Source organism: Chamaea fasciata, unplaced genomic scaffold, assembly GCF_029207755.1.
Source record: "Chamaea fasciata isolate MVZ Bird 193981 ecotype frontalis unplaced genomic scaffold, bChaFas1.0.hap1 SCAF_3, whole genome shotgun sequence".
Lineage (NCBI taxonomy): Eukaryota > Metazoa > Chordata > Aves > Passeriformes > Sylviidae > Chamaea > Chamaea fasciata.
Genome location: NW_027094088.1, coordinates 38,948,322 through 38,963,759, shown reverse-complemented (window position 1 = coordinate 38,963,759; position 15,438 = coordinate 38,948,322).

Here is a 15,438-nt window from a genome sequence, read left to right as displayed (position 1 = left end):
AAAACAAAGCCAAACCAACGAAAACCAAAGAAACTACCCCAGAAAGAAAAGAGAAATATATATATATAATGGAAGAAGTAGGAGGTAGGTAGATACTGGCAAGTTTTGAAACACCATTTAAGATTTCTGGTGAGCTGGAAGTAAAATGTTTTTAGAGCATGGTCAGAAAGTCAAAGGAAATTATTGTTCTCCTCTATTTTAGCACTTGTCAAACTGCATCTAGAATACCATGATCAGTACTAGGCCCTCTTTTATTGGAAGCAGTGTGTTAGATGGCCACAGAGATGTTTAGGTAATGGAAAATGTTAGGCTGAGGGAGCAAGCTGGGCTTGGCTGGCTCATGTGCTGGCTGAAGAGATCTGTGCTGTGAAGAAACACCACACTTTTGCTTGTGCCAAGAAAAGTGCCTTTTCTTGACAGTGATAGAACAAGGTGCGATGGCTCTCTCGTGGTGATACCTATATAGTTTTTGCTAATAACTATGACTGGAGAGAAAAATCTATGTGGTAAATTCTTCAGTATAAGAAGTCAGCTTTTGAGCAAGGTGCCGTTTGTTTTTTTGTTAGAAAGCACATATCCTTTGCTGCCACTTTCCAGCTCAGCTTTTATTTCTGGCTCTCTGTTAGCTGTAAATAACAAACCCTTTACATATGCAGTGGCTGCTAGCTGAGGGGCCCAGAAAGGTGGCAAAAACTTGTGTGTATACACTGTGTGCATAGACAACTTGAGCTGAGGTGACGAAAAACATTTATGGAAAAGGGACTGGGCCTTTCTGGGGACTATCTCATCTTTTAGGTTAGTTTTTGTGGCACACAGTGGATATGATACCTCAGCCTCCATCTAATGGAGTGGCTGGATGCTGCAGGTTAGACAAAAGAAGTTCAAAGCCCTTTCAAACAGCAAGAAAATGACCCCTGGAGTTAACCCCAGAACTTGTGGTAGGTCTGAAATTTTTCACTTGAGAGGCCCAGCTGTGCTGTCCCACAGCTGGCCTAGAAAACATGCCTGCACATGAGTGCTTGTGGAAAGCAGTAAACATAGCCTGCAGCTTCCTGCCTTCCAATTCTCGGACAACAATGGCATGGCCACTGCCACAAGACAGTCACCCCTCACAGTTTCAGTGCCAGTTCTTCTGCGGTAGGGTGTCCATTAAGAGAGCAGCACCAAGAAGTGAAGGGTGTTTTGCAGCCATAGGCCAAAACCAGAGAAATGGATGTCTCCAGTCAGATTAGATGGGGAAACCTGTCAGAGGGGGAAGCTGAACCTGTGTATCTTGATAATTTGTTCCATGCCTTAGGTCTCAAAGCATCCTTCCTGATGTGAACATGCCACTGTGCTAGCTAGAGAACAGTATTTTTCAATCGTCTCTTTCTACCGTTTAGCACCCTTTCTCTAGTTCTCTTGATTTTGCTTAGAACAATTTGTTCCTTTTTTCCTACCACTTTTCAGTGGCATCCTCTTCTGCCTTTTGTTGCATCTGTTCCTCTTTGTCTAAATGCTCCTCTACATCATGGCTCTGGGTTGTGTAATTGGCAGCCATGATGAAATGAGAAGGCTGTCAGAGTAGCTCTAGCAGAGCCTTCTTTGGACAAGCACTCCAAAGCAGATACAGCTGTCAAAATGAATGGTAAGTGGAAAGCGCACAAGACACCAGAGATAAGAAATCCCTGTTTTCTTTTTCTCCTTCCTCCTTCCAGTCTGGGTCTGTCTTATACTCTTCAGTGGACAGGGCCACTGGTAAGGTCTCTTTCTGCTCTTGTATTATTTGATGCTGTTGGGGCAGCAGATGTTCTGTAGCTGCTGTTCTGCACCTGTGCAATGCACTTGCCCAAGGATGAGAGCGCCACAGAGCACCTTCATAGCTTCTTGCCCCACATGTAGAATGTCTCCCTCTGACCTCACCTGAACTAATGTTAACATATGCTATGCAGACTTTCCTAAAGGAAATGATCAGTCTCCCTTGCCCTTGGCAGAGATTTTTGTAATTTTTGGGGTTTTTTTATGTGAGGACAGCCTATACTATGTCACACTGCCGATATAAAGCTATAGGATAAGAATGGTGAGGTAGCTGGTAGGACTGCGAGTCAAGAGAAAAATGGTCACAAGGAGACAAGAGGCTATGAAGAAGCCCAGAGCATGGTTTGACTGATTCTGGAGGTGGCTGGGATGACAGGTTAGGACAGCTGTTTTTTCCTTCCTATCTGATATTAGTGGTGCTGGAGGCAGAAACAGAGAGAATTGAATTGTGTACACGGTGTTGTCAGATTGCTCTCTTCTTCTCCACCAGCCCTTTTCCCATCACACAACAGAAATGCAGCTGGCTAGCTTCTGTTCTCTCCTTTCTACATGTTTACAACTTCAGTGGAAATGCTAGAGTAGGTTTATCTGCTTATTTGCTTATTCTGAAGGTGTCTCATGGGATTCACAGGTTTGGTGTAGTGGGATTTTGCTGTCCCATTCCAGACACTGTGCAATATGGGAGAGGGGTTTGACAGTGTAGAAGACACTACTGCTGCCCTTGGGGTTCTGTACAATTTGAAGCCTGTTGGAGCCTTGCCTGTTTAGCAGGTTTGATGGCTGCCTCTTTCACTGATACAGGAAAGGCCTGGAGGCCACACTTGTAGCAAATTACGTGATCCACTGATTGTCTGTATTGTGTAAACCAAAACTCCCACTGATTTCGTTTGGAACTAGACAAGGCGTTTAGCCTGCAGCACTTGAGTGAATAAATGCATTGCACTATGGGGAGCTCAGGAGCAAAGCTTTAAGCTGTCCCTTTTAAAAGGTATTTTCTTCAGTAAAAAATTCAGCCCAGTGCAATAGTGTGGAACAAAAGGCCATGTTCTACAATGCTGTAAATTTTTTTCATATCTTTAATCAAACAAATTCTCTTTTTTAATTTCTCTGTCATCTTAAATATGACTGACCTGCTGAAAGACTTCTTGAGCACATGTATTTTGCAGAGACGTGTCTGTAAAATGCAGGCTGCGTTCCTTGTGTGTTCTGTATTGCTCACTGATGGTATTTGCTTACATGGCCGATGACAAACATAAGGAAATCTTTCTGAGACCAGGGGCATGCTGCTCTGTTATTCTGAAGAGTGTTTCTGTTTGGTGCAAGCTCTACGCAATTTAGTAACATGAAATTGTATAACTTATAAAAGGCTGTAGTACTGAATATATGGTAGAGTGTGTTGCCAGAATATCCTATGAGTTTTACAATGAAAGAAAAACTAAGAGGAGGATTGGGAGAGAGATTTAAAAATTAAATTTTATTTTATGGTAATCAGTCAAATCTAAAAAGAACTCAAAGCTTTAGATAGTATATTGGCATTGGGAAGCACGTTTTTAGATGACCCTTTTATAGGAGTGGAACAACCCCTGTGAAAAAAGTTTCAAACTATTTTCTTCTGTAAATTCAGTTACTGTCTGGCTTCTGTTGCTCATGACATCTAATGGAAGATTGTTGAAATCAGGATAAAATCTTCCAGGTGTAGGAAAATGCCAAGTGACCCCGATTAGTGGTGACTTTAATGCTCCTTCATAAAGGTTGGAATTTTGTAACCTTGAAGAGTATTGACAAAACAATGATACCTAATTTGCAACAATTTTGGAGCAAGTAATTTCCACCTTTTATTCATGACACTGAATGGTCTAAATTATCTTGCTTTAGGAAGACTTTTGCTGCCACAGTTTCCTACCTGCAAAGTTCATATATAGGACTGCCTGAAAGGGATTTTGTGGAACTAAGTGAGCATTAAAGATAGAAGTGTTGGCAGCCTGCACAGAGAACCTTTTCCATTTGATGTGTTGACACTGGTTTCCTGAGTAAATGAATATAATGCAGATATATTTTGCTTGTTACACGTCTTGCTTCTGTTGAAAAGATTTGAAGCCAGCTGTATTTGTATGGGGCTGAAGTAGAAACTCAACAGATAGGTATGTGGATAGAGAAGAGACCCAACAGACACGACAGAGAAGTAGTGGTCTTGACCCTAATAGGGCATTTGAGGAGCAGAAGTCAAATGTAGTCAGCATTTAAAAATCTCCAACCATGGAGAAAGCATTGACTGGGGCTTTTGCTTTTGACACATAAGGAAATTCAGGGATAAAGCCACATCCATAGGAACCTTGGCTTTGTTAGTACCAGTACTGCTGCCCAGTGTATGACTTCAAGGAGGTGTGTTTTGATGTCCCTTCTGTTGCCACTTGTGATGGTAGTACCGTTGAGAACCTCAGGAAATGGAAGTGGGACCACAGTTGTTCTTGGTCTTATTCTTTCTTTTCTCCTGCTTAATGTTTCTTTATGCTATAGTTAGGGCTAGTGTTGTTCACCCAAACCCCAGATTTACAGCTTCATTCTGACTGCTTTTACCTGCAGGAAATGCCAAGGAAACAGTTTCTCTTTTTCTAGGACCATAGTTGATGGATTAAAAATTGTGATTGCATAGGAGAGAGATGGCAACAGAAAGGGCAACTGCAAGCAGAGATGAGGAATTCTAAACCCAGCAGCTTACTCTAAAATGCAGAGTAGTAGTGCAAGAGTTTGTGAGCCAGTTGCCTAGAGAAAACAAAAGACAACTTTTCTGAATGTTGTCTCAGTGCTGTGGGCAATTTCCATGGTTTCTTCTTTAAAAATGTTACTTTTAAAATCAACATTCAGATTATATGCAGGAAACTGACATTGCAGTGTCACACTTCATTTTGTCACATGGTGCAGAAGGAGAAATGGAACTGAAAAGCAAGATCCCTCTTCCAAAAAGCCTGTTTTCCCCCAGCAGTTATAGCAGTTCCATGGCATTGGTGCGGGAGGCCATGACCCCATCGCCCTGCCTGAGGAAAGAGAGAATAGCAAATACACCCTGCTGGAATCTTCTGCTTTGGGTGCTAGCACCAGAACTGACAGTGGTGCACCTGCTTCTGCTTCTTGTCTGCTCAGGGGGATAAAACGCACAGAAAGCAAGAGGATGTGAGGAACCAAGGCAACTGCTTCTGGGCAATCTTGAGTCATGCTCCTGGAAGTGTCTGAGCTCCATGCACAGCAGCAGTAGATCTGGAATTACTGCAGAATTTTTCGTCTTTTGAATCCATCACTGCAGCAAAGACACAGCTGCACCAACTGCAGAAAAGTTGTCATCCTCCTTTCAGGTATAGATTGGCCTCAGTACATGTGTTGTTTATTGATATGGCATTGCTTGCCATAAGTGTCCCACTCAAGGCTATCCTGTCATAGCTACAGTAACAAATGTGCACCAGTAGATCGGAAACTGCCATTATCTTCTCATTCCGACTGGACTTGAACACATGTCCATCCTTACCCTGTATTTCTGTGACTCCCAGTCATTTATGTTTAAACATGACAGATGCTTTGATGTGGATGGGCAAATGCCCACAAAATAACTGTTCGTACACCTGACCCTCGCAGATTTGCAGTTTTGAGTGGGATTTCCCACAGAGATACTGCAGATCCTGCAGTCAGAAGGGGACATAGAGTGATCCTGAACATCTCTGTAAGTCTGTTGATGCAATGCTAGAGCATCTGTACTGATAAACCATGCACATTAGTGCTGGATGAGGATCAAGGTAGGAATTTTATTTTGTTATCTTGCTACACAAAACCTATCCTGATCCTAATGGCATTTTCTAACTCTTATCCTGGAGTGAGAGAAGGTTGACAAATTATCCTATACTGAAAAGGAGAAAATGTTTCTTTCTATGGCATGCTGTTACAACTTTTCTTTCTCTTTTCTCCCTGCAGGTGTTTCTTAGTCAAAGGATGGCTTTCTCCAACCAACCCCAACCTCTTGGCAAAATAGTGCTGCTGGGTTTTGCCCTTTCCTCTGCTACCTAGAAACATAGTTCAGATTTGTGCTGTGGGATGGGTCTTGAAAGAGTGCCAGAGAGCAGAGTGGGATATGGGAGCCTCCATATTTGCAAGAAAGAGGTAGAGATCTTAATACTATATGTTTGGGCAAAAAGTGGATCAGAAGATAATTAGGCATCTGAGAAGTTATTCATTTATCACCTTGGTGAGATCAGAGGGAAACATAGATAAATTAATTCATTACTGCTTAATGAATTAATGAGAACAGATATCTTTCTGTACAGGCTTGAAGAGGCAGTTTCAGGGTTAATTGTGGGTAAATCAGTATGTGGCATTAGCAATAAAACATGAAATAGGTGGCTTAAGAAATGTCTGTAAGAAAATGGTTTTTTTTATCCAGACCTTATCCCCTGACATGTTTCTGGCACTGTCACAGGACTCACAGAAACTATGGAAGTCATGGAAGTAAGCCCAGCTTTAAATGATTAAATTGCATAGTAGAATCTCCTTGATCAGGGTACTTGGTACCCTTGTAATCAGGATGCTAGACAATTTAAAACTGGGCATGGATCCATGGGTGCAGAGAAGTGTCTGTGACAAACATGCCAATATTCTATGCCATCATGCACTCATTGCCAGTGGGAAGTAATGTAGAACATCTTTCAAGGTGGATTGATCAAGGGGAAAAAATCAGCTATATTTTGGGATTATTCCATTTCTCTCACATGCCAGAAAGGCAAATTTCTGTCATGATAGTTTTCATTTAGAAAAAATATCAAATGTCTACACTGAAACAAATAGTCCTGTTTGTGAAAAGCTGTGTTTCTTTGGGTTTTTTAATAGAAGAGAAAATATTGAAGTTACTGACGGTTGATTTTAACACCTTATGACATTATGAGCGGTCACCTCCTGGAGACCTTTGCCTCTGTGCTTGGAGTACGAGAAACAGAATTTTACAAAGCACTGAAAGACTGAATACACAGAAAAGTGAACCAAACCACAGATAGCTCATAATGGCTATCAAGGTGCTTAGAGGGATGAGACACTCTCCTATGAGGAAGGCTAAGAGAACATTCACCTGGAGAATGAAAGGCTTCAAAGTGACCTAATTGCAGCCTCCCAGTACTGAAGGGAACCTACAAGAAAAACGGAGAGGAACAACTTGCAAGAGCGTTTAGTGACTGGACAAGGAGGAATGGCCAAGATTGGGTGAGACTTTGGGCAACCTGGCCTAGTGGAAGGTGGCCCTGCCCATGACAGGGCAATTGGAACCAGGTTATCTTTGAGGTCCCTTTCAAACCAAGCCATTTTGTGATTCTGTGAAGACATTCAGGGTGCTGACACCTGAAATATAAATGAGTCTAAAGGAACTATAGCCTGGAGAAGAGAGGACTAAGGGAGGTCCTGTTGCTGTCTACAACTGTCTGCTTGCAGGACACTGTTAAGAGGAAGTGAGACTCATCTTGGAGGCACCCAGTGGAAGGACAAGAGTCAGTGTGCGTCAGCTGTAGCATGGGAATTTTTGACTGGGAGCTAGGAAAACTCTTTCATAGTGGAATTGATCAAACACCAGTCGCCAGAAGATGTGAGAAAATCTCTGTTCCTGGAATTGTTCATGACCCTGGGTAAGGCCCTGATCTTTGAACAGGAGTCTAGCTTTGAACTAGGTATTAGACTAGATTGCCCCTGAAGGTTCCTCTCAGTCTAAATTTTTTTTGAGACTGTCTTTTAAAACTGTTTGGGATTTAAGACTGTTTTCTTAATGACTTTGCTGTCAGTCATACACAACTTTAAATATGTGTCAGTCTAGAATGGGGTTTTCTGCCAAGTGTTCCTTTGTGATGAAAACTATTGTATTCCCTACTGGCCAGAAATGTCAATGGACTGCCCCTGATGGCGAGGGTAATTCAAGTTCTTGTTGATACATCCCTTGGGACAGATTAGAGTGAAACAACACTGAATGATCAGTGTTTATGCATATATAGATACATAGGATTTATTTTAGAACAGTTTGGTAGCAATGGAAAGCCAGTGTGTAGTTGTTTGTGTTAAGATTATCTGCAGAAAAACAGCAATATAAAAGCATAAAAATAACACTTAAAATGTACAAGGGAAAAGAAAGACATATAAGGAAAGGATAAGAGTAGGAAGATATCACCACCAGCAAGGAGATTTGATTGTTGCCCTTTAGTTGTCTGTTGGTCAAAGTGATGGTCACAGTCTTGGTGCATTGGGGATGGGGGAAATCCCACAAAACACAAAGTTCAGTGGGTCAAGACAGTTTAGGTTTACATGGGAACCTCCTCTGTCTTGTGAGGATCAGAGGTTTTACCACCACTCATCCAAAAACTTTCCTCCTCCCTTTCAGTTGTGGGAGCTGCTGCAAACCTGGCCCAGCAAATGGCTGATTGTTTTGAGTTAAAACAGTCCTACTCCATTAACATTTTGATTTATCCCAGGAGGCAATGATCTAATAGAAAACTGGGACAACTCAGCAGACATCCCACCCTGCTAGGTGTAGGCTATATCCTATTCAGAGTGAGGTATGACTAAATGTGACAAGTGATGATCAGGGGTAAATGAGAGCCTGGGGTATGTCAAGAGGAATGCTCCACAGTATGTACTTCAGGCTAACTCTGATCTCTGTTTGCATGGTGCTAAGCCTGAGCTAATATACCTTTTCTTTTAATCAATGTATTTTTTCCTGCAGTTCCTCTTGTAGCAGTTAAAGTTGCATTGCCTTGGTTGCTTCAGATCACAGCACACTTGCAATTACCCTAAGTGACATTGTGTGGCTGTTTTAGATGCTGGAGTCTCGCAGTAAGTAGCATTCCCTAGACTTTTAGAAAGAGCATTTATAGAAACATTTTTAAACTTTCTGTTGCAGTGATGATCAGTTTTTATGAAACGAGGTGATCTATAAACAATAAAAGGCAAGAGGAAAGAATGTTGACTCTGATATATAAAGAAAACCTAGAGGGATAAATCAATTTGCACAGTGCCACACAAGAAGTTGACAGAAGTCCTGAATGCTCCATCTGGCCTTGAGTCCATTCCCTGGACTCTAACTGTTCTGTGGAGGAGAATGAAGTCCAAGATTTTGAGTTAAAATAGCATCACAAATATCAATATTGTAGTTCCTACTAACATACTAGTGCAGCAAAAGACTCAATAGTTAAGTTTTTTGCTGGATGTTACTGATTATTTCATCAATATTTTAATCTACAGAGAGCAGCTGTTGGGTTGTTTGGGTTTTTTTCCCTGTATGATGCATGAACATAAATGAACTTCGAAAGCTTTCTGATGGTTTATTTCAGTGTTGCTCTTGTTAAATAATTTCTTTCTTTATTTCGCATCTGGTGGGGTATGTTTACTGATGCATGATTTTTGCTACGTAAAACAAAGCTGCCATCAAAAAAACCCAGCAACAGAGCCTCAGATTCTAGCCCAGCTTCAGTTCAGAGTAGACAAATTATGTATAGCTTATTTCATCTATGTGTGATCTCTAAGAAACCCTATGCTGGCTGGGGACTTCCATGTTACTGTGTTATTGAGCCCTTCACACACCTTTCTGGGCTTTTTTTGACTCTATAAATGTGGATCAATTTGCTTTCCCTCAAAATATGAACTGAGTCTCTATAGTAGCTGCTGTAGCATAGGGAGTATGAAAAGCAAAGGAACCTTGCAGTTCCTTGAGGAGCAAAAGATTCTCAGCAGGACAGCCTTTGTTATGCAGATTTTAAAATGACATACAGATAAGAAGATGAAACATGATTATTTCCATCTTGGGAACGAGCACCTTTACTCTACTCATGTTTCTGTTTTATCTTCTTCCTATTTTTCCTCCCTAACTGCAAGTTTGGATAAAGATTAGCCAAGCATATGAAACTTAAATTCCTGCTCTGCAAGTATGGGCTCACTGTAGAAACATGAATGAGACTCACCTGGCCTCAGGTTCTCAAATCCAAAAGGAAATATTATAGATTTATTCCTTTCCCCAATTATCTTATAATTTCAGGGCCTTTCTAATTAATGGAAAAGATGAGGAAAAAAAGGTGCCAAAAAACCACCTCAAATAAACTGAGCAACATTGCTCTTTTCATCACCCTCGGCTGCTTTTTTTAAATATGACTTGTTAAAAAAACCATGATTTTCAGGGCATGTAAACAGAAACTTTGTTGACTGCTAACTGCATTCAATTCCAGGAGATTAGCAAAATTATGAGGGCTTCAGGTAAGAAAAGAGGGAAGTCATACAAGATATTTTATGAGGGCATGTGCTCCAAACAGGATTGAGGCTGCAGATAGCAATTTCCGTTTTTGCAGTGCATTGTGCTCTCCTCCTTGTGACTTGGAGATCATAGGACTTCCTTTTGTAAACTGGTAGGATATAAATTGTGTGTAGCTTTTATCATGTAGCCTTACTTGGGTCTTTCTCACTTCTAACCTTGAGTAGTCTGTCTCTTTTTCTGGCAAAGAGCTAAATGAAAATCAAGTTCCTTCTTGTGGCTGCAGCTAGGTGTGTCAACTTGTTGGATCTAGCAGCATGATTTTGTAAACCATAAAAAGAGACAGAAAAAAAGCAATAATCTGTGAAGAATAATTTTAACAGACATGGATTTGAGACGGACTTAAATGATTAATTGTTATCTAAAGGAGTGTTTCTGAAAATCAAATGGTAATACTACTTGAGAAATGGTGTGTTTGCATTTTTTATTGTCCTTGTTTTTTTTTTTTGTTTTTTTTTTTTTTTTTTTTTTTTTTTTTTTTTTTTTTTTTTTTTTTTTGTATGAGGAACTACAGTGTCAAGTTTTTGGATAATTAAGGAAGGAAATTCTATTTACAAGAAAATTAATTTAAGTGATCAATTAAAGGTTGCTTAGCTGCTGGCAATCAGAAGGGCACATACCTTGACACTCCTGTTTATTTGCAAACATTTTATCTTCCATAATTTCTGTGACTATCAGATTTTTAAATGTTTTTTTGTTTGCTTCGGCAGAATGTGGTAACTGGGGGTAGACACTGACTTCTAAGGGCAAAGCTGCAACAGAACATGTTAATATTTCACCACATCCTTCTCTCTTGAAAAGAGGGAGAGGGTTGTCTAATCATGAATGTTACTGAACTAAAAAAACTATGTATGTTCTACTCTGAGATTCTGTTTTGTTCTAAAGTGGAAACAGAAACTTGATGTTGTAAAATCACCAGAGAGGGGGTCTGTCCTGGATTGGAACCTTTTTGTCATGATACTTCATCACAACAAAATCCAGAAGCTGAGGAAGAAAGGGCTGAAATTCTTGGGAATTACCCAGGAGAAGGAAAATTTCCCATGGTTTTCGGGGGCCATAAAAGTAATTTTCTTCAGGGTCCTAGGAGAATTGTAATCTATGTGCATTGGTTGTCCAGAGCAGGCTCTTTTATGAGCCATCAATGTAGTAGTATATTAGCACATGACTCAGCTATTATCAGAAAAAGACATGGAAAGACTAATGAATTTTTTTTCTGGTTTCCCTGTTTCTGATGACCACACACCACTTTGTGTAGCTGCTGAAGCCCACTCAGTACTGGCCTGAAAGTCGTTCAGCTTTTCTGGCAATAATGATAGAGTATATACAGACATGGATTTTTTTTTTTCAATTCCTTTTATTTATTTATTTTGCTTTCTGCATTGGAAGAATGAGGTTGTTAATTACTACAAAGACTACATCTTTCATTTTTAAAACAGGGATGTGATTATTACTTCTGAATTAAAAAGAAATCACAGAACAACAAAATCCCCACATAAAAATCATTAAAAAAAAAAAAAAAAAAAACACAAACCAAAAAACCACGAAACCCTGGAGTTTTGTCTTGGCATATTTTAATCCTGACATGCTGACATGTAAGGGATTTTACAGAGAGCAAGAGTACAGTTCTAGCTTCTTTTTGCACAGTCTTTAGTCTGCTGTCCACCTGAGCAGGTTAGCAGGCATTGCTGTCAAGAAATGGCCAATTAAGTGTTTTACAGAAGGAAATGGGTGTTCTTACTGCCTGACTTTTAAATTGACAATTTGTATGATGATAACATTCTCACAATGACCTTCTCATTTTTTAGGTTTTCTGGACTGACTAGTGCTGTAGAGTCTCTCTTTCCTAGTTCTGTTTCCATTGTGTTTACAGAAACTTGTTCTATTTTTGATTTCTCCTCCCACAAACTCTACACTTCTAATCAGAATAAAATCAGTGAATAATGAACAATTAATTTTTCATATATTCTAAGTCTGATTTTCAAAGAGACATGGTAGATAATTCACAATTTGTGATGTTAAACCAAACAGAATATTTTGATTTTTGACTATTATATTTTTCCTTTATATTTGGTTATTGTTAATTTCTTGGATTAAGAACTAATGTTAATGCTTATCTCCCAGTAATACAACTAAAGCATTTATTGTCACTGAATATATTTACCTCTTTTTGGAAATTGTTTTAGTAAGTTATTTTGTATGGAAGAATTGGCAGTTTGGGAGACTTAGGTGTGACACTATGTAGTATAAAATTACTCTAACATAAGGATTAAAATTTGGAAATCATTCCCACCTTGTAACAGCCTGTTCTTTCGTTTGTCTAGACACAGAAGAACTGCTGATGCTATTTAACGTCTTAATTTGTTCCAGCCTGACAACTATGACTTCAGATTTCACAGTGAAAGCATAACTCATGAACAACAAATCAATATTTCTGTGCTCACGGTTAAGTAAAAATGGGTTTCATATCAGTAAGCAGATCAAATTAATGCTTACATCTGTAGTTTTGTAGCTACCAGCACTGTAATTTTAATTGGTGTTGGAATCTACAGTGAATGGCTCTTGGTTCTTCATATACGCTTGCATGCATGAACTTAACAGGTGTGTTTCTTGTTCACAGATGTTAACTAATTCAGAAATTACCTCTGTATTAGAGATAAATTTATTCAAAAATGCATATATAGTTGTTTTTGGTGGGTTTTTGTTTTGTTGGGTTTGGGGGATTTTTGGGGTTCATGTGTGTGTGTTTTCATTTGTTTTTTGTCATTCCCCAGCTATTACATAAAATACGGGAGGGTGGCAAGCCAGCACCATCACAGAAACTATCACAAGGACATTGATGGATAATTTTTCATTTTACAGGAAAAACACTTCTGAAGATTTTATTTCTTGCTTGCAATTTTTTAAAGACAGTGTTGCCAGTGAATATGACTAACTCCATCTTTCATTTTTATTCATCAGAATCTGGCATAATGCAGCTGCTGTTGTGTATTTCATATTAATTTCTCTTAATTTTCTTTAAAAATAATGGAAGTGAAGATTTACATTCCCCTCTTCCCTAAAGAAGGGGAATGTTTTTTGAATTTCTTAATTGTTTTGTATTCTGAAATTAAATGGGGACTTATGTATTCCTTGCTTTTTTGGGGAATTAAATTCTCTAACAAAAAGCTATATTTTGTTTGTTGAGTAACTACCGATTCACTAAGGCAAAAGGTAACAATACAAAGATAACACAAAGCTATTAAAAGAAAGGCTATATATGCTGTATTTTGGCACTCATTATATCGCATATACTAAAGCATAATTGTTTTCATTTTAGCTTGCCCTATACTTGTTTATACTGCACATGTAGGGAGGGTAGAGCCCAGGTTTCTGCATCTATAGCAAATGCATCTCTGTAAGTCCAGGTGAAGGCTGGATGGTCAGTCCAGGTGAAGAAATGGTCAGCCAGGCACTTTGTTCTTCTACTTTTCTATTATATGGTCTGGTAATGGTAATCTAGGAGAACTACCAAATCTGAAAAAAAATCTGTCTCTGAAAAAACTCAGTGAATCAGGATTACCAAATGCATGACTATTTAAAAGAAAAAATAAAGCAAGGGAGAGGTAAATTAAGTTGTCTGAGGAGAATCTTGTTGAAAGCTCTCAAGGTTTCCTCAGTGATTACAGTGGCAAGACTCCCTTTCTATTCTTCTAGGGCATGTAAATAAACTTTTGTATCTTGGTTCCAACAAGTGGGTCCTCAAGAAGAACATAAAATATCTCTGGAGTAATGCACATGTAGGTAGAAAACAGCCCATGGTAGGATACAAAAAGTGTGAAGTAAATCTACTTTGGGTTAGCTAAATCTGAAGTTTGTTTTTCATAAAAGTGGCTGTTGGATACTACCTATTATCTAAATAGGTTCTCTGAGTGCTAGCAACTTAGGTACAGTGTTGTGGCAAATTCTGGTTTTCAATGAGAGATAAGATTGTGAGCCCCATAGGGGACCTCAAAATGTACCTTATCTGAGTTGTCAGTATCCTTTGAGATGAAAATAATTTCAGACAGCTAAATTCCTTTATATAAGTGAGGACTGTTACAGTTTGGCCCAAGAGAAAATAACACTGCTAACTAAAAAGGGGTTTTCTGTGTATTTGTTGCTTAGTGTTCCTATAGGGCTTAACAGTGTCAGTCTTTAAACATATTTATTTTCTGATTTTTTCTCTCATTTCCTTTTCCTCATTTGACCTAGTTTTCTACCCTTCCCACCAAGAGAATCCTTCTACCTCCTTCAGCACAGTGATGAAAGTCATGTTAAGGTACTCCTGACATCTGTCCCTAGTGGCTAAGCACCAAACTCAATTGCGCACGCACTTGATCATATGTGATAAAATGCTATGCCTTTTCTTCAGCTCCTGCCTCAGGTTTGATTAAGGTCAAAGTTAAATTTAGCAGAATACTGTGAAGAGGAAAATGTATTTACTAAGATTCTGTCATGCAGTAAAATATGTTAAACATGATAAAATATATATGTGATGAATCTTGGTTATTTTCCCAGGGAAATAAAAAGTAAATTGACCTTTATTACTCTTGAGGGCTTGTGTAAATTCCTGTTGCCAGATCTTGGCTGCAGGGAGTTCTGGCTTCATCATCTTGTACGATATATAGGACAAATTCTGTGGTAGTGATGAAAACATACAATAACATTAGCTGGCAAAAAAAAAAAATTCTCCCTCTCCTTTTCTCAGATTTCTGTTTTTAATCATAGCTCTTATCACACCAGTGATGTGTCTCTGTGGATAATAATGTTGCAGTATCAGAATTAAGTGTACACAGAAAGAGCAGGCTCAGTACTGCATATAACTCAGGGAAACAAGCCCACATGCTGGCTGGCTTCATTCCAGTTTTGACATATCCAATTTCTAATAAAGAAATCAGTACCATATTCAAGACTTTGAATCTCTTCGCTGTTCAAAGGGGCTATCTTATTTGTGGCTTTGGTGGTACAATCTTGACTGAGTTACTTTTGAGTCAATCCTTTCAAAAAAATAAAAATAAAGGGAGAGGGGATGTTTTCAATTCTGAGAGTAAAAATATGCCTTCAAAAATTACAGGGACTTGACATATTTATAAAGTTTTTTATAAGTAAGCACTAATAAAGAGTACAGGGAAAGATAATCTAAAGAGTGTCTGAACTGCACATGTTTATTTTGAAGGGTCTGATATCCCTGGAAGAACAGTGAACTAGAAATTGAATGTGACCACAAATTATTAAGAAAACTCCATTCAACCAAGAAAGTATTTCAGCCATGCAGTATAGTAATAGCTTCCATGACTACTCTACTTTTA